Raw genomic sequence first — 19,392 nt, 5'->3', positions numbered from 1 at the left:
AAAATGGCTTAAGGACAACAAAGTCAAGGTATTGGAGTGGCCAACACAAAGCCCTGACCTCAATCCCATAGACAATTTGTGGACATGAAAAAGTGTGTGCGAGCAAGGAGGCCTACAAACCTGACTGAGTTACACCAGCTCTGTCAGGAGGAATGGGCCAAAACTTATTGTGGGAAGCTTGTGGAAGGCTACCTAAAACATTTGACCCAAGTTAAACAATTTAAAGGCAATGCTGCCAAATACTAATTGAGTGTATGTAAACTTCTGACCCAGACATTCCAGTGTTCCTCTTTAAATCTGGGTATTCCTCCAAAGCTCCATTGTCCTGAGTCTACACAACTCTGCCAGGACCTAGGATCAAGGGAGATACTAAAGTGTTTTAGTACTATATCTCTTGACACAATGATGAAAATAATCATGGCCTCCAAACCCTCAAGCTGCATACTGGACCCTATTCCAACTAAACTACTGAAAGAGCTGCTTCCTGTGCTTGGCCCTCCTATGTTGAACATAATAAACGTCTCTCTATCCACCGGATGTGTACCAAGCTCACTAAAAGTGGCAGTAATAAAGCCACTCTTGAAAAAGCCGAATCTTGATCCAGAAATTATAAAAAACTATCGGCCTATATCGAATCTTCCATTCCTCTCAAAAAAATTTTGAAAAAGCTGTTGCACAGCAACTCACTGCCTTCCTGAAGACAAACAATGTATACGAAACGCTTCAGTCTGGTTTTAGACCCCATCATAGCACTGAGACTGCACTTGTGAAGGTGGTAAATGACCTTTTAATGACGTCAGACCGAGGCTCTGCATCTGTCCTCGTGCTCCTAGATCTTAGTGCCGCTTTTGATACCATCGATCACCACATTCTTTTGGAGAGATTGGAAACCCAAATTGGTCTACATGGACAAGTTCTGGCCTGGTTTAGATCTTATCTGTCGGAAAGATATCAGTTTGTCTCTGTGAATGGTTTGTCCTCTGACAAATCAATTGTAAATTTCGGTGTTCCTCAAGGTCCCGTTTTAGGACCACTATTGTTTTCACTATATATTTTACCTCTTGGGGATGTCATTCGAAAACATAATGTTAAATTTCACTGCTATGCGGACGACACACAGCTGTACATTTCAATGAAACATGGTGAAGCCCCAACATTGCCCTCGCTAGAAGCCTGTGTTTCAGACATAAAGAAGTGGATGGCTGCAAACTTTCTACTTTTAAACTCGGACAAAACAGAGATGCTTGTTCTAGGTCCCAAGAAACAAAGAGATCTTCTGTTGAATCTGACAATTAATCTGGATGGTTGTACAGTCGTCTCAAATAAAACTGTGAAGGACCTCGGCGTTACTCTGGACCCTGATCTCTTTTTGAAGAACATATCAAGACTGTTTCAAGGACAGCTTTTTCCATCTACGTAACATTGCAAAAATCAGAAACTTTCTGTCCAAAAATGACGCAGAAAAATTAATCCATGCTTTTGTTACTTCTAGGCTGGACTACTGTAATGCTCTACTTTCCGGCTACCCAGATAAAGCACTAAATAAACTTCAGTTAGTGCTAAATACGGCTGCTAGAATCCTGACTAGAACCAAAAAATTTGATCATATTACTCCAGTGCTAGCCTCCCTACACTGGCTTCCTGTTAAGGCAAGGGCTGATTTCAAGGTTTTACTGCTAACCTACAAAGCATTACATGGGCTTGCTCCTACCTATCTTTCCGATTTGGTCCTGCCGTACATACCTACACGTACGCTACGGTCACAAGACGCAGGCCTCCTAATTGTCCCTGGAATTTCTATGCAAACGGCTGGAGGTAGGGCTTTCTCCTATAGAGCTCCATTTTTATGGAATGGTCTGCCTACCAATGTGAGAGACGCAGACTCAGTCTCAACCTTTAAGTCTTTACTGAAGACTTATCTCTTCAGTAGGTCCTATGATTAAGTATAGTCTGGCCCAGGAGTGTGAAGGTGAACGGAAAGGCTGGAGCAACGAACCGCCCTTGCTGTCTCTGCCTTGCCGGTTCCCCTCTTTCCACTGGGATTCTCTGCCTCTAACCCCTCCAGGTCACCTCTCTCTCTCCATTCCTTGGCCTTGGGTGCCTGACGACTCACCCTGAATGTAATTCCTCTGCTCTATCGATCACTACATAAATTAATTGTGGAGAAGAAATGTCAGTTTGGCCAGGAACAATGTTGATGGGTAGCCAGGGAATGGCCTTGGTACATATAAAATATTTCTGCAAGACAATAAACATATCAGCCTGCCACTCCTGGAAACCCTGTTCATACACTTGAAGTCAGAAGTTTACATACACTTAGGTTGGAGTCATTAAAACTCATTTTTCAACCACTCCTCAAATTTCTTGTTAACAAACTATATTTTTGGCAAGTCGGTTAGGACATCTACTTTGTGTATGACACAAGTAATATTTCCAACAATTGTTTACAGACAGATTATTTCACTTATAACTCACTGTATCACAATTCCACTGGGTCAGAAGTTTACATACACTAAGTTGACTGTGCCTTTAAACAGCTTTGGAAAACTCCAGAAAATGATGTCATGGCTTTAGAAGCTTCTGATAGGCTAATTTACATAATTTGAGTCAATTGGAGGTGTACCTGTGGATGTATTTCAAGGCCTACCTTCAAACTCAGTGCCTCTTTCCTTGACATCATGGGAAAATCAAAAGAAATCAGCCAAGACTTAAGAAAAAAAATGGTAGACCTCCACAAGTCTGGTTCATCCTGGGGAGCAATTTCCAAACACCTGAAGGTACCACGTTCATCTGTACAAACAATAGTACGCAAGTATAAACCCCATGGGACCACACAGCCGCCATACCGCTCAGGAAGGAGACACGTTCTGTCTCCTAGAGATGAACGTGCTTTGGTGCGAAACGTGCAAATCAATCCCAGAACAACAGCAAAGGACCTTGTGAAGATGCTGGAGGAAACAGGTACACAAGTATCTATATCCACAGTAAAACGAGTCCTATTTCGACATAACCTGAAAGGCCGCTCAGCAAGGAAGAAGCCACTGCTCCAAAACCTCTATAAAAAATCCAGACTACGGTTTGCAACTGCACATGGGGACAAAGATCTTATTTTTTGGAGGAATGTCCTCTGGTCTGATGAAACAAAAATGGAACTGTTTGGCCATGATGACCATTGTTATGTTTGGTGGAAAAAAGGGGAAGCACGGGGGTGGCAGCATCATGTTGTGGGGGGTGCTTTGCTGCAGGAGGGACTGGTGCACTTCACAAAATAGATGGCATCATGAGGACGGAAAATTATGTGGATATATCGAAGCAACATCTCAAGACCATCAGTCAGGAAGTTAAAGCTTGGTCGCAAACATTTTACCACAACTTCCAAAGTTGTGGCAAAATGGCTTAAGGACAACAAAGTCAAGGTATTGGAGTGGCCAACACAAAGCCCTGACCTCAATCCCATAGACAATTTGTGGACATGAAAAAGTGTGTGCGAGCAAGGAGGCCTACAAACCTGACTGAGTTACACCAGCTCTGTCAGGAGGAATGGGCCAAAACTTATTGTGGGAAGCTTGTGGAAGGCTACCTAAAACATTTGACCCAAGTTAAACAATTTAAAGGCAATGCTGCCAAATACTAATTGAGTGTATGTAAACTTCTGACCCAGACATTCCAGTGTTCCTCTTTAAATCTGGGTATTCCTCCAAAGCTCCATTGTCCTGAGTCTACACAACTCTGCCAGGACCTAGGATCAAGGGAGATACTAAAGTGTTTTAGTACTATATCTCTTGACACAATGATGAAAATAATCATGGCCTCCAAACCCTCAAGCTGCATACTGGACCCTATTCCAACTAAACTACTGAAAGAGCTGCTTCCTGTGCTTGGCCCTCCTATGTTGAACATAATAAACGTCTCTCTATCCACCGGATGTGTACCAAGCTCACTAAAAGTGGCAGTAATAAAGCCACTCTTGAAAAAGCCGAATCTTGATCCAGAAATTATAAAAACTATCGGCCTATATCGAATCTTCCATTCCTCTCAAAAAATTTGAAAAAGCTGTTGCACAGCAACTCACTGCCTTCCTGAAGACAAACAATGTATACGAAACGCTTCAGTCTGGTTTTAGACCCCATCATAGCACTGAGACTGCACTTGTGAAGGTGGTAAATGACCTTTTAATGACGTCAGACCGAGGCTCTGCATCTGTCCTCGTGCTCCTAGATCTTAGTGCCGCTTTTGATACCATCGATCACCACATTCTTTTGGAGAGATTGGAAACCCAAATTGGTCTACATGGACAAGTTCTGGCCTGGTTTAGATCTTATCTGTCGGAAAGATATCAGTTTGTCTCTGTGAATGGTTTGTCCTCTGACAAATCAATTGTAAATTTCGGTGTTCCTCAAGGTCCCGTTTTAGGACCACTATTGTTTTCACTATATATTTTACCTCTTGGGGATGTCATTCGAAAACATAATGTTAAATTTCACTGCTATGCGGACGACACACAGCTGTACATTTCAATGAAACATGGTGAAGCCCCAACATTGCCCTCGCTAGAAGCCTGTGTTTCAGACATAAAGAAGTGGATGGCTGCAAACTTTCTACTTTTAAACTCGGACAAAACAGAGATGCTTGTTCTAGGTCCCAAGAAACAAAGAGATCTTCTGTTGAATCTGACAATTAATCTGGATGGTTGTACAGTCGTCTCAAATAAAACTGTGAAGGACCTCGGCGTTACTCTGGACCCTGATCTCTCTTTTGAAGAACATATCAAGACTGTTTCAAGGACAGCTTTTTTTCCATCTACGTAACATTGCAAAAATCAGAAACTTTCTGTCCAAAAATGACGCAGAAAAATTAATCCATGCTTTTGTTACTTCTAGGCTGGACTACTGTAATGCTCTACTTTCCGGCTACCCAGATAAAGCACTAAATAAACTTCAGTTAGTGCTAAATACGGCTGCTAGAATCCTGACTAGAACCAAAAAATTTGATCATATTACTCCAGTGCTAGCCTCCCTACACTGGCTTCCTGTTAAGGCAAGGGCTGATTTCAAGGTTTTACTGCTAACCTACAAAGCATTACATGGGCTTGCTCCTACCTATCTTTCCGATTTGGTCCTGCCGCACATACCTACACGTACGCTACGGTCACAAGACGCAGGCCTCCTAATTGTCCCTGGAATTTCTATGCAAACGGCTGGAGGTAGGGCTTTCTCCTATAGAGCTCCATTTTTATGGAATGGTCTGCCTACCAATGTGAGAGACGCAGACTCAGTCTCAACCTTTAAGTCTTTACTGAAGACTTATCTCTTCAGTAGGTCCTATGATTAAGTATAGTCTGGCCCAGGAGTGTGAAGGTGAACGGAAAGGCTGGAGCAACGAACCGCCCTTGCTGTCTCTGCCTTGCCGGTTCCCCTCTTTCCACTGGGATTCTCTGCCTCTAACCCCTCCAGGTCACCTCTCTCTCTCCATTCCTTGGCCTTGGGTGCCTGACGACTCACCCTGAATGTAATTCCTCTGCTCTATCGATCACTACATAAATTAATTGTGGAGAAGAAATGTCAGTTTGGCCAGGAACAATGTTGATGGGTAGCCAGGGAATGGCCTTGGTACATATAAAATATTTCTGCAAGACAATAAACATATCAGCCTGCCACTCCTGGAAACCCTGTTCATACACTTGAAGTCAGAAGTTTACATACACTTAGGTTGGAGTCATTAAAACTCATTTTTCAACCACTCCTCAAATTTCTTGTTAACAAACTATATTTTTGGCAAGTCGGTTAGGACATCTACTTTGTGTATGACACAAGTAATATTTCCAACAATTGTTTACAGACAGATTATTTCACTTATAACTCACTGTATCACAATTCCACTGGGTCAGAAGTTTACATACACTAAGTTGACTGTGCCTTTAAACAGCTTTGGAAAACTCCAGAAAATGATGTCATGGCTTTAGAAGCTTCTGATAGGCTAATTTACATAATTTGAGTCAATTGGAGGTGTACCTGTGGATGTATTTCAAGGCCTACCTTCAAACTCAGTGCCTCTTTCCTTGACATCATGGGAAAATCAAAAGAAATCAGCCAAGACTTAAGAAAAAAAATGGTAGACCTCCACAAGTCTGGTTCATCCTGGGGAGCAATTTCCAAACACCTGAAGGTACCACGTTCATCTGTACAAACAATAGTACGCAAGTATAAACCCCATGGGACCACACAGCCGCCATACCGCTCAGGAAGGAGACACGTTCTGTCTCCTAGAGATGAACGTGCTTTGGTGCGAAACGTGCAAATCAATCCCAGAACAACAGCAAAGGACCTTGTGAAGATGCTGGAGGAAACAGGTACACAAGTATCTATATCCACAGTAAAACGAGTCCTATTTCGACATAACCTGAAAGGCCGCTCAGCAAGGAAGAAGCCACTGCTCCAAAACCTCTATAAAAAATCCAGACTACGGTTTGCAACTGCACATGGGGACAAAGATCTTATTTTTTGGAGGAATGTCCTCTGGTCTGATGAAACAAAAATGGAACTGTTTGGCCATGATGACCATTGTTATGTTTGGTGGAAAAAAGGGGAAGCACGGGGTGGCAGCATCATGTTGTGGGGGTGCTTTGCTGCAGGAGGGACTGGTGCACTTCACAAAATAGATGGCATCATGAGGACGGAAAATTATGTGGATATATCGAAGCAACATCTCAAGACCATCAGTCAGGAAGTTAAAGCTTGGTCGCGAACATTTTACCACAACTTCCAAAGTTGTGGCAAAATGGCTTAAGGACAACAAAGTCAAGGTATTGGAGTGGCCAACACAAAGCCCTGACCTCAATCCCATAGACAATTTGTGGACATGAAAAAGTGTGTGCGAGCAAGGAGGCCTACAAACCTGACTGAGTTACACCAGCTCTGTCAGGAGGAATGGGCCAAAACTTATTGTGGGAAGCTTGTGGAAGGCTACCTAAAACATTTGACCCAAGTTAAACAATTTAAAGGCAATGCTGCCAAATACTAATTGAGTGTATGTAAACTTCTGACCCAGACATTCCAGTGTTCCTCTTTAAATCTGGGTATTCCTCCAAAGCTCCATTGTCCTGAGTCTACACAACTCTGCCAGGACCTAGGATCAAGGGAGATACTAAAGTGTTTTAGTACTATATCTCTTGACACAATGATGAAAATAATCATGGCCTCCAAACCCTCAAGCTGCATACTGGACCCTATTCCAACTAAACTACTGAAAGAGCTGCTTCCTGTGCTTGGCCCTCCTATGTTGAACATAATAAACGTCTCTCTATCCACCGGATGTGTACCAAGCTCACTAAAAGTGGCAGTAATAAAGCCACTCTTGAAAAAGCCGAATCTTGATCCAGAAATTATAAAAACTATCGGCCTATATCGAATCTTCCATTCCTCTCAAAAAAATTTGAAAAAGCTGTTGCACAGCAACTCACTGCCTTCCTGAAGACAAACAATGTATACGAAACGCTTCAGTCTGGTTTTAGACCCCATCATAGCACTGAGACTGCACTTGTGAAGGTGGTAAATGACCTTTTAATGACGTCAGACCGAGGCTCTGCATCTGTCCTCGTGCTCCTAGATCTTAGTGCCGCTTTTGATACCATCGATCACCACATTCTTTTGGAGAGATTGGAAACCCAAATTGGTCTACATGGACAAGTTCTGGCCTGGTTTAGATCTTATCTGTCGGAAAGATATCAGTTTGTCTCTGTGAATGGTTTGTCCTCTGACAAATCAATTGTAAATTTCGGTGTTCCTCAAGGTCCCGTTTTAGGACCACTATTGTTTTCACTATATATTTTACCTCTTGGGGATGTCATTCGAAAACATAATGTTAAATTTCACTGCTATGCGGACGACACACAGCTGTACATTTCAATGAAACATGGTGAAGCCCCCAACATTGCCCTCGCTAGAAGCCTGTGTTTCAGACATAAAGAAGTGGATGGCTGCAAACTTTCTACTTTTAAACTCGGACAAAACAGAGATGCTTGTTCTAGGTCCCAAGAAACAAAGAGATCTTCTGTTGAATCTGACAATTAATCTGGATGGTTGTACAGTCGTCTCAAATAAAACTGTGAAGGACCTCGGCGTTACTCTGGACCCTGATCTCTCTTTTGAAGAACATATCAAGACTGTTTCAAGGACAGCTTTTTTCCATCTACGTAACATTGCAAAAATCAGAAACTTTCTGTCCAAAAATGACGCAGAAAAATTAATCCATGCTTTTGTTACTTCTAGGCTGGACTACTGTAATGCTCTACTTTCCGGCTACCCAGATAAAGCACTAAATAAACTTCAGTTAGTGCTAAATACGGCTGCTAGAATCCTGACTAGAACCAAAAAATTTGATCATATTACTCCAGTGCTAGCCTCCCTACACTGGCTTCCTGTTAAGGCAAGGGCTGATTTCAAGGTTTTACTGCTAACCTACAAAGCATTACATGGGCTTGCTCCTACCTATCTTTCCGATTTGGTCCTGCCGTACATACCTACACGTACGCTACGGTCACAAGACGCAGGCCTCCTAATTGTCCCTGGAATTTCTATGCAAACGGCTGGAGGTAGGGCTTTCTCCTATAGAGCTCCATTTTTATGGAATGGTCTGCCTACCAATGTGAGAGACGCAGACTCAGTCTCAACCTTTAAGTCTTTACTGAAGACTTATCTCTTCAGTAGGTCCTATGATTAAGTATAGTCTGGCCCAGGAGTGTGAAGGTGAACGGAAAGGCTGGAGCAACGAACCGCCCTTGCTGTCTCTGCCTTGCCGGTTCCCCTCTTTCCACTGGGATTCTCTGCCTCTAACCCCTCCAGGTCACCTCTCTCTCTCCATTCCTTGGCCTTGGGTGCCTGACGACTCACCCTGAATGTAATTCCTCTGCTCTATCGATCACTACATAAATTAATTGTGGAGAAGAAATGTCAGTTTGGCCAGGAACAATGTTGATGGGTAGCCAGGGAATGGCCTTGGTACATATAAAATATTTCTGCAAGACAATAAACATATCAGCCTGCCACTCCTGGAAACCCTGTTCATACACTTGAAGTCAGAAGTTTACATACACTTAGGTTGGAGTCATTAAAACTCATTTTTCAACCACTCCTCAAATTTCTTGTTAACAAACTATATTTTTGGCAAGTCGGTTAGGACATCTACTTTGTGTATGACACAAGTAATATTTCCAACAATTGTTTACAGACAGATTATTTCACTTATAACTCACTGTATCACAATTCCACTGGGTCAGAAGTTTACATACACTAAGTTGACTGTGCCTTTAAACAGCTTTGGAAAACTCCAGAAAATGATGTCATGGCTTTAGAAGCTTCTGATAGGCTAATTTACATAATTTGAGTCAATTGGAGGTGTACCTGTGGATGTATTTCAAGGCCTACCTTCAAACTCAGTGCCTCTTTCCTTGACATCATGGGAAAATCAAAAGAAATCAGCCAAGACTTAAGAAAAAAAATGGTAGACCTCCACAAGTCTGGTTCATCCTGGGGAGCAATTTCCAAACACCTGAAGGTACCACGTTCATCTGTACAAACAATAGTACGCAAGTATAAACCCCATGGGACCACACAGCCGCCATACCGCTCAGGAAGGAGACACGTTCTGTCTCCTAGAGATGAACGTGCTTTGGTGCGAAACGTGCAAATCAATCCCAGAACAACAGCAAAGGACCTTGTGAAGATGCTGGAGGAAACAGGTACACAAGTATCTATATCCACAGTAAAACGAGTCCTATTTCGACATAACCTGAAAGGCCGCTCAGCAAGGAAGAAGCCACTGCTCCAAAACCTCTATAAAAAATCCAGACTACGGTTTGCAACTGCACATGGGGACAAAGATCTTATTTTTTGGAGGAATGTCCTCTGGTCTGATGAAACAAAAATGGAACTGTTTGGCCATGATGACCATTGTTATGTTTGGTGGAAAAAAGGGGAAGCACGGGGTGGCAGCATCATGTTGTGGGGGTGCTTTGCTGCAGGAGGGACTGGTGCACTTCACAAAATAGATGGCATCATGAGGACGGAAAATTATGTGGATATATCGAAGCAACATCTCAAGACCATCAGTCAGGAAGTTAAAGCTTGGTCGCAAACATTTTACCACAACTTCCAAAGTTGTGGCAAAATGGCTTAAGGACAACAAAGTCAAGGTATTGGAGTGGCCAACACAAAGCCCTGACCTCAATCCCATAGACAATTTGTGGACATGAAAAAGTGTGTGCGAGCAAGGAGGCCTACAAACCTGACTGAGTTACACCAGCTCTGTCAGGAGGAATGGGCCAAAACTTATTGTGGGAAGCTTGTGGAAGGCTACCTAAAACATTTGACCCAAGTTAAACAATTTAAAGGCAATGCTGCCAAATACTAATTGAGTGTATGTAAACTTCTGACCCAGACATTCCAGTGTTCCTCTTTAAATCTGGGTATTCCTCCAAAGCTCCATTGTCCTGAGTCTACACAACTCTGCCAGGACCTAGGATCAAGGGAGATACTAAAGTGTTTTAGTACTATATCTCTTGACACAATGATGAAAATAATCATGGCCTCCAAACCCTCAAGCTGCATACTGGACCCTATTCCAACTAAACTACTGAAAGAGCTGCTTCCTGTGCTTGGCCCTCCTATGTTGAACATAATAAACGTCTCTCTATCCACCGGATGTGTACCAAGCTCACTAAAAGTGGCAGTAATAAAGCCACTCTTGAAAAAGCCGAATCTTGATCCAGAAATTATAAAAAACTATCGGCCTATATCGAATCTTCCATTCCTCTCAAAAAATTTTGAAAAAGCTGTTGCACAGCAACTCACTGCCTTCCTGAAGACAAACAATGTATACGAAACGCTTCAGTCTGGTTTTAGACCCCATCATAGCACTGAGACTGCACTTGTGAAGGTGGTAAATGACCTTTTAATGACGTCAGACCGAGGCTCTGCATCTGTCCTCGTGCTCCTAGATCTTAGTGCCGCTTTTGATACCATCGATCACCACATTCTTTTGGAGAGATTGGAAACCCAAATTGGTCTACATGGACAAGTTCTGGCCTGGTTTAGATCTTATCTGTCGGAAAGATATCAGTTTGTCTCTGTGAATGGTTTGTCCTCTGACAAATCAATTGTAAATTTCGGTGTTCCTCAAGGTCCCGTTTTAGGACCACTATTGTTTTCACTATATATTTTACCTCTTGGGGATGTCATTCGAAAACATAATGTTAAATTTCACTGCTATGCGGACGACACACAGCTGTACATTTCAATGAAACATGGTGAAGCCCCAACATTTCCCTCGCTAGAAGCCTGTGTTTCAGACATAAAGAAGTGGATGGCTGCAAACTTTCTACTTTTAAACTCGGACAAAACAGAGATGCTTGTTCTAGGTCCCAAGAAACAAAGAGATCTTCTGTTGAATCTGACAATTAATCTGGATGGTTGTACAGTCGTCTCAAATAAAACTGTGAAGGACCTCGGCGTTACTCTGGACCCTGATCTCTCTTTTGAAGAACATATCAAGACTGTTTCAAGGACAGCTTTTTTCCATCTACGTAACATTGCAAAAATCAGAAACTTTCTGTCCAAAATGACGCAGAAAAATTAATCCATGCTTTTGTTACTTCTAGGCTGGACTACTGTAATGCTCTACTTTCCGGCTACCCAGATAAAGCACTAAATAAACTTCAGTTAGTGCTAAATACGGCTGCTAGAATCCTGACTAGAACCAAAAAATTTGATCATATTACTCCAGTGCTAGCCTCCCTACACTGGCTTCCTGTTAAGGCAAGGGCTGATTTCAAGGTTTTACTGCTAACCTACAAAGCATTACATGGGCTTGCTCCTACCTATCTTTCCGATTTGGTCCTGCCGTACATACCTACACGTACGCTACGGTCACAAGACGCAGGCCTCCTAATTGTCCCTGGAATTTCTATGCAAACGGCTGGAGGTAGGGCTTTCTCCTATAGAGCTCCATTTTTATGGAATGGTCTGCCTACCAATGTGAGAGACGCAGACTCAGTCTCAACCTTTAAGTCTTTACTGAAGACTTATCTCTTCAGTAGGTCCTATGATTAAGTATAGTCTGGCCCAGGAGTGTGAAGGTGAACGGAAAGGCTGGAGCAACGAACCGCCCTTGCTGTCTCTGCCTTGCCGGTTCCCCTCTTTCCACTGGGATTCTCTGCCTCTAACCCCTCCAGGTCACCTCTCTCTCTCCATTCCTTGGCCTTGGGTGCCTGACGACTCACCCTGAATGTAATTCCTCTGCTCTATCGATCACTACATAAATTAATTGTGGAGAAGAAATGTCAGTTTGGCCAGGAACAATGTTGATGGGTAGCCAGGGAATGGCCTTGGTACATATAAAATATTTCTGCAAGACAATAAACATATCAGCCTGCCACTCCTGGAAACCCTGTTCATACACTTGAAGTCAGAAGTTTACATACACTTAGGTTGGAGTCATTAAAACTCATTTTTCAACCACTCCTCAAATTTCTTGTTAACAAACTATATTTTTGGCAAGTCGGTTAGGACATCTACTTTGTGTATGACACAAGTAATATTTCCAACAATTGTTTACAGACAGATTATTTCACTTATAACTCACTGTATCACAATTCCACTGGGTCAGAAGTTTACATACACTAAGTTGACTGTGCCTTTAAACAGCTTTGGAAAACTCCAGAAAATGATGTCATGGCTTTAGAAGCTTCTGATAGGCTAATTTACATAATTTGAGTCAATTGGAGGTGTACCTGTGGATGTATTTCAAGGCCTACCTTCAAACTCAGTGCCTCTTTCCTTGACATCATGGGAAAATCAAAAGAAATCAGCCAAGACTTAAGAAAAAAAATGGTAGACCTCCACAAGTCTGGTTCATCCTGGGGAGCAATTTCCAAACACCTGAAGGTACCACGTTCATCTGTACAAACAATAGTACGCAAGTATAAACCCCATGGGACCACACAGCCGCCATACCGCTCAGGAAGGAGACACGTTCTGTCTCCTAGAGATGAACGTGCTTTGGTGCGAAACGTGCAAATCAATCCCAGAACAACAGCAAAGGACCTTGTGAAGATGCTGGAGGAAACAGGTACACAAGTATCTATATCCACAGTAAAACGAGTCCTATTTCGACATAACCTGAAAGGCCGCTCAGCAAGGAAGAAGCCACTGCTCCAAAACCTCTATAAAAAATCCAGACTACGGTTTGCAACTGCACATGGGGACAAAGATCTTATTTTTTGGAGGAATGTCCTCTGGTCTGATGAAACAAAAATGGAACTGTTTGGCCATGATGACCATTGTTATGTTTGGTGGAAAAAAGGGGAAGCACGGGGGTGGCAGCATCATGTTGTGGGGGTGCTTTGCTGCAGGAGGGACTGGTGCACTTCACAAAATAGATGGCATCATGAGGACGGAAAATTATGTGGATATATCGAAGCAACATCTCAAGACCATCAGTCAGGAAGTTAAAGCTTGGTCGCAAACATTTTACCACAACTTCCAAAGTTGTGGCAAAATGGCTTAAGGACAACAAAGTCAAGGTATTGGAGTGGCCAACACAAAGCCCTGACCTCAATCCCATAGACAATTTGTGGACATGAAAAAGTGTGTGCGAGCAAGGAGGCCTACAAACCTGACTGAGTTACACCAGCTCTGTCAGGAGGAATGGGCCAAAACTTATTGTGGGAAGCTTGTGGAAGGCTACCTAAAACATTTGACCCAAGTTAAACAATTTAAAGGCAATGCTGCCAAATACTAATTGAGTGTATGTAAACTTCTGACCCAGACATTCCAGTGTTCCTCTTTAAATCTGGGTATTCCTCCAAAGCTCCATTGTCCTGAGTCTACACAACTCTGCCAGGACCTAGGATCAAGGGAGATACTAAAGTGTTTTAGTACTATATCTCTTGACACAATGATGAAAATAATCATGGCCTCCAAACCCTCAAGCTGCATACTGGACCCTATTCCAACTAAACTACTGAAAGAGCTGCTTCCTGTGCTTGGCCCTCCTATGTTGAACATAATAAACGTCTCTCTATCCACCGGATGTGTACCAAGCTCACTAAAAGTGGCAGTAATAAAGCCACTCTTGAAAAAGCCGAATCTTGATCCAGAAATTATAAAAAACTATCGGCCTATATCGAATCTTCCATTCCTCTCAAAAAATTTGAAAAAGCTGTTGCACAGCAACTCACTGCCTTCCTGAAGACAAACAATGTATACGAAACGCTTCAGTCTGGTTTTAGACCCCATCATAGCACTGAGACTGCACTTGTGAAGGTGGTAAATGACCTTTTAATGACGTCAGACCGAGGCTCTGCATCTGTCCTCGTGCTCCTAGATCTTAGTGCCGCTTTTGATACCATCGATCACCACATTCTTTTGGAGAGATTGGAAACCCAAATTGGTCTACATGGACAAGTTCTGGCCTGGTTTAGATCTTATCTGTCGGAAAGATATCAGTTTGTCTCTGTGAATGGTTTGTCCTCTGACAAATCAATTGTAAATTTCGGTGTTCCTCAAGGTTCCGTTTTAGGACCACTATTGTTTTCACTATATATTTTACCTCTTGGGGATGTCATTCGAAAACATAATGTTAAATTTCACTGCTATGCGGATCGACACACAGCTGTACATTTCAATGAAACATGGTGAAGCCCCAACATTTCCCTCGCTAGAAGCCTGTGTTTCAGACATAAAGAAGTGGATGGCTGCAAACTTTCTACTTTTAAACTCGGACAAAACAGAGATGCTTGTTCTAGGTCCCAAGAAACAAAGAGATCTTCTGTTGAATCTGACAATTAATCTGGATGGTTGTACAGTCGTCTCAAATAAAACTGTGAAGGACCTCGGCGTTACTCTGGACCCTGATCTCTCTTTTGAAGAACATATCAAGACTGTTTCAAGGACAGCTTTTTTCCATCTACGTAACATTGCAAAAATCAGAAACTTTCTGTCCAAAAATGACGCAGAAAAATTAATCCATGCTTTTGTTACTTCTAGGCTGGACTACTGTAATGCTCTACTTTCCGGCTACCCAGATAAAGCACTAAATAAACTTCAGTTAGTGCTAAATACGGCTGCTAGAATCCTGACTAGAACCAAAAAATTTGATCATATTACTCCAGTGCTAGCCTCCCTACACTGGCTTCCTGTTAAGGCAAGGGCTGATTTCAAGGTTTTACTGCTAACCTACAAAGCATTACATGGGCTTGCTCCTACCTATCTTTCCGATTTGGTCCTGCCGTACATACCTACACGTACGCTACGGTCACAAGACGCAGGCCTCCTAATTGTCCCTGGAATTTCTATGCAAACGGCTGGAGGTAGGGCTTTCTCCTATAGAGCTCCATTTTTATGGAATGGTCTGCCTACCAATGTGAGAGACGCAGACTCAGTCTCAACCTTTAAGTCTTTACTGAAGACTTATCTCTTCAGTAGGTCCTATGATTAAGTATAGTCTGGCCCAGGAGTGTGAAGGTGAACGGAAAGGCTGGAGCAACGAACCGCCCTTGCTGTCTCTGCCTTGCCGGTTCCCCTCTTTCCACTGGGATTCTCTGCCTCTAACCCTTTTACAGGGGCTGAGTCACTGGCTTACTGGTGTTCTTCCATGCCGTCCATGGGAGGGGTGCGTCACTTGAGTGGGTTGAGTCACTGACGTGGTCTTCCTGTCTGGGTTGGCGCCCCCCCTTGGGTTGTGCCATGGCGGAGATCGTTGTGGGCTATACTCGGCCTTGTCTTAGGACGGTAAGTTGGTGGTTGGAGACATCCCTCTAGTGGTGTGGGGGCTGTGCTTTGGCAAAGTGGGTGGGGTTATATCCTGCCTGTTTGGCCCTGTCCGGGGGTATCATCGGATGGGGCCACAGTGTCTTCTGATCCCTCCTGTCTCAGCCTCCAGTATTTATGCTGCAGTAGTTTATGTGTCGGGGGGCTAGGGTCAGTCTGTTACATCTGGAATATTTCTCTTTCTCTCTTGTCCTGTGTGAATTTAAATATGCTCTCTCTAATTCTCTCTTTCTCTCTTTCTGTCTTTCTCTCGGAGGACCTGAGCCCTAGGACCATGCCTCAGGACTACCTGGTATGATGACTCCTTGCTGTCCCCAGTCCACCTGGCCGTGCTGCTGCTCCAGTTTCAACTGTTCTGCCTGCGGCTATGGAACCCTGACCTGTTCACCGGACGTGCTTGTTGCACCCTCGACAACTACTATGATTATTATTATTTGACCATGCTGGTCATTTATGAACATTTTAACATTTTAACATCTTGACCATGTTCTGTTATAATATCCACCCTGCACAGCCAGAAGAGGACTGGCCACCCCTCATAGCCTGGTTCCTCTCTAGGTTTCTTCCTAGGTTTTTGGCCTTTCTAGGGAGTTTTTCCTAGCCACCGTGCTTCTTTCACATGCTTTGCTTGCTGTTTGGGGTTTTAGGCTGGGTTTCTGTACAGCACTTTGAGATATCAGCTGATGTACGAAGGGCTATATAAATAAATTTGATTTGATTTGATGAAAAATAAAAGCTGAAATAAATCATTGTCTCTACTATTATTCTGACATTTCACATTCTTAAAATAAAGTGGTGATCCTAACTGACCTAAGACAGGGAATTTTTACTAGGATTAAATGTCAGGAATTGTGAAAAACTGAGTTTAAATGTATTTGGCTGAGGTATGTAAACTTCCGACTTCAACTGTATGCGAGGGCTGTTGGGGCCCTGTTACAGCTCCAGATGACAAAACCTGCACACACTCCCAGAGGGTTGCAGGTCTGCCGACTTCCTTTTGGTCACACATTTCAATCAGAGAAATATCCAATAAACCAAAGACATTGCTTTATCTGTGAATGTACTTTATTGCACAAAATCTTCAAATAAAATGGAGCAAACATAAAATAATAAGTAGTTATATTTGATTTACATTGACAGATAAAGAGAGCGAGTGAGAGAGAGCGAGACAGTGTGTGAAGGTTGTGTTTTATTTTTTCATGTCAGCCACCCATCTCTACTTTGTCAGTCTGCATGCACTTCCGGGTGAGGCTGTGAGAGGCAGTGGAGTGCAAGGCCGATCTGAAAGAGAGACGCACAAAGTTACAGTATGTATACAGCTCAACAACATGTTTGTGTGTACATCTGTTGGTGTGAGTGAGTGAGCGTATGTGTATGTAATATAATTCTGAATGACCTGTATCCATCTGGGAATCTTCCAAGGTGTCTCCCGTCACGTCCAGTGTAGCGGGAACTGGTGCAGCCGGTAAATGAAAGACCACAGCAGAGGACTGCTGGCACAGTGGGTGGCAGATCTAAAAGAAAGAGGCACAATTTTATTAACTGACAATGATAATATAACTAAACAGAGTGAATGAGTGTAAGATTCAATCAGATCAAGTCTTAACGGGTAATATTCGACACCTGCATAGCTGATGTTTTGGTGGAGTCGGAGGTGTAACTGCGTTGCAGCCATCAAACAGGTAAGTAACTACTCTTGTGATCATTGTCACGAAGCCACACCGTCCCACTCGCGTTAGATGTTCAGAAGGAGAAAGTATAAGCTCAAATTGAAAACCATTAAACGAAATGAGGATTTCTATCATTTTAATGGAGGTGTAAATCCCATCTCACATTCCAGTGTTCTGACTTAGAAACAAGGCTGCATGGGATTCCTGTTAATGCCACTCTGTATAGCAGGTGCAGGGCAGACGACTGCAGCTGTGAGGGCTGTAGTTGAGCGAATAGGGGTGTAAGATCTAAAAGAGAGGGGCAATAATTATTCAACAAAACAGAAAGAGTGATTGAGTGAGTGTGTGTGTGTGTGATATTTACCTGGACCACATCACACTGCTTCAGGTCCACAAGCCTCTGGAAGTCCCATTGTGGCTCTCCAGGCCTGGAACAGCTCAGTGGAGACAGTTAACTGTCACACGTCTAGCCTGCTTTGCAGATCTGAAAAATAGGCATTATTTTAATGACAAAGCCTTATCTACACACTAACCTAAATGAAGTGTTTTTGTTCATATCGGGCAAGCCCTTAGTAGACTTCATTTCCCCAACTGCTCATTTGTACTTGCCCTGGCAATCTGTGGTGTGTTGTTTGTGTCTCTGTGTTATTGTGACTCAGAAGTGCGTCAACCTGACCACATCCTTGTAGTAGGACATTGAGTGGTTACCTTTGGAAACAATTACTATCAACAGTGAACAGTAAAAAGGATATCAAACATTCAGATTTGGTTTGACAAATAGGCTAAATCATGACAAACGTCTTCCTAGGTTCCTGCCTTTCTATTGAGTTTTTGCTAGCCACTGTGCTTCCACATATGCATTGCTTGCTCTTTGGGGTTTTAGGCTGGGTATATGTATAAGCACTTTGTGTTAAGCAAAACACTTTTTCCTGGTATTTCCTGCTGGGGACAGGGGGCTTCAGGTTTGGGAATGGAGGACCTAGAGAACTGTAATATTTACAATAATGAGCGCCTACATTTATGAATGAAATGAGCTGTGTATCTAACCTGATTGAGAAATGCTGATATGTGTATTTTCTTTGGAAAATCTGCCACTGAACCACACAATTCTATCTAGTGCGAATGCACACAACCTTTAGCTAATTTTACCAGGTTAACAATAACATACTTTTTTCAAGGGAGACCTGGCATAGAGGGCAGAGCTCTCAAGTAAAAGGCATATCCAAAGCAGCTGCTATGGTATGGATACTTTCAGATCTGTGTGTATTGTTGGTAATTGTTAGATATTACTGCACGGCTGGAGCTAGGAACACAAGCATTTTGCTACACCCGCAATAACATCTGCTAAATATGTGTATGCGGCCAATACAATTTGATTTGATTTCCCTTGACTTATTCCACATTTTGTTGTGTTACAGCCTGACTTTTCTCACCCATCTACACACAATACCCCATAATGTCAAAGTGAAAACATGTTGTTAGACATTTTTGAAAATGTATTGAAAATTAAATACAGATCTACATAAGTATTCACACCCCTGAGTCAATACATGTTAGAATCACCTTTGGCAGTGATTAGAGTTGTACATCTTTCTGGGTAAGTCTCCAAGAGCTTTCCATACCTGGATTGTGCAACGTTTGTCAATGATTGTTTTCAAAATTCTTCAAGCTCTGTCAAACTGGTTGTTAATCATTGCGAGACAATAATTTCCAAGTCTTGCCATAGATTTTCAAGTAGATTTACAGTACCAGTCAAAAGTTTGGACACACCTACTCATTCAAGGGTTTTCTTTAATTTGACTATTTCCTACATTGTAGAATAATAGTGAAGACATCAAAACTATGAAATAACACATATGGAATCATGTAGTAACCAAAAAAAGAGCTTTGCACACTCT

This window comes from Salmo salar, chromosome ssa17, assembly GCF_905237065.1.
Source record: "Salmo salar chromosome ssa17, Ssal_v3.1, whole genome shotgun sequence".
NCBI lineage: Eukaryota > Metazoa > Chordata > Actinopteri > Salmoniformes > Salmonidae > Salmo > Salmo salar.
This window is presented reverse-complemented; position numbering follows the sequence as displayed.